The sequence below is a fragment of the Phascolarctos cinereus genome, unplaced genomic scaffold (assembly GCF_003287225.1).
Source record: "Phascolarctos cinereus isolate Bilbo 61053 unplaced genomic scaffold, phaCin_HiC Scaffold_4;HRSCAF=312, whole genome shotgun sequence".
NCBI classification, from domain to species: domain Eukaryota; kingdom Metazoa; phylum Chordata; class Mammalia; order Diprotodontia; family Phascolarctidae; genus Phascolarctos; species Phascolarctos cinereus.
In genome coordinates, this window is record NW_027555847.1 from 274813043 (window position 1) to 274814550 (window position 1508).

Sequence of the window (1508 nt, forward strand, 5' to 3'; positions counted from 1 at the left end):
ACAACTCCACCAACAATACATTAGTGTTGCAATTTTCTCACATCTTCTCCACCACTTATCATTTTCCTGTTTTGTTATGTTAGCCAATCTGGTAGGTGTGATGGGATACCTTAGAGTAATTTTGATTTGCATTTCTCTAATCAATAGTGATTTAGAACATTTTATCATATGAAATAGATAGCTTTAATTTCTTCCTCTGAAAACTGCCTGTTCATATCCTTTGATCATTTATCAATTGGGAAATGACTTGTATTCTTATAAATTTGAATTAATTCTCTATATATTTTAGAAATGAGGCCTCTAGCCTTTCCCCCAAGATGGCGCTGAAGGTGAAGGAGGAAGTGGTTGTCCCCCCCAAGACAGAAGCTGAGTCCAAGGCCTTAAAAGCCAAGAAGGTGCTGCTGAAGGATGTTCACAGCCACAAAAAGAAGATCCAAATGTTTCCCACATTCCGGTGACCCAAGACACTAAGACTTCGACGGCAGCCCAAATACCCCATGAAAAGTGCCCCTTGGAGGAACAAGCTTGACCACTATGCCATCATTAAGTTTTCCTTGAACATTGAGTCTGCTATGAAGAAGATTGAGGACAACAATATGCTGGTTTTCATTGTGGACATCGAGGCCAACAAGCATCATATCAAGCAGGCCGTCAAGAAGCTCTATGACATTGACATGGCTAAGGTCAACATGCTGATTCGGCCTGATGGAGAGAAGAAGGCCTATGTCCAACTTGCTTCAGACTGTGATGCTTTAGATGTTGCCAACAAAATTGGAATCATCTAAACTGTGTCCAGCTGTCCCACTCTACCTACAATAAAAAAAGTTTTCCAGTATAAAAAAAAAAAAGAAATGAGGCCTCTATCAGGCCTCTATCAGAGACTGAAAGACTATTTTAAGGAGAACTCACACAAGTAAAGCACTCATGGGGATGTCAGAAGAAGCAATAGAAAGACACTCTTAAGGTCTCTCTGAAGAATTTTGGAATCAATTGTGAGACATGGGAGACATTAGCACAAAACCACCCAGCATGATGTGCTTGTATCAAAGAAGTTGCTGTGCTCTATGAGCAAAGCAGAACAGTAGCTCAAAAGAAACATGAGGCACATGAATTTAGAGACATTTCTGTTCCAAATATTCATATTTATTATTTGTGCCCAATCTGAGGTAGAGCCTTCCAAGTTCATATTGGTCAGATCAGCCACAGTGTGACACTTGATACCTTGACCCCAACATAAGTAAGGTCATTTGAGTATGAAGGCAACAACAATCAACCATATAGAAAAGCTTCTTGAGGATAAGATGATCTAAGCACCTGGTAGAGTGTCTTACACATGTTAGCAATCAGCAAATAATTGTTGAATAAATCTGCAATAGATTTGAATTAGAGGTTAATTTTAAGCTTACTTTCAAGTTTTTATTGACATAATTAATCCCTGTAAGAGCAAAATCCAATAGTATCTCTGTTTATTTTCTGTTCCCCTGTGTAAGCTGACAGCCCAGGAAAAA

The 1508-nt window shown here is 38.9% G+C and overlaps 1 pseudogene; it reads left to right on the forward strand.

The window, feature by feature from the left end:
* Positions 1 to 293: 293 nt before the first annotated feature.
* LOC110203083 (large ribosomal subunit protein uL23 pseudogene) lies at positions 294 to 852 on the forward strand (annotated as a pseudogene).
* The last annotated feature ends 656 nt before the right edge of the window (positions 853 to 1508 follow it).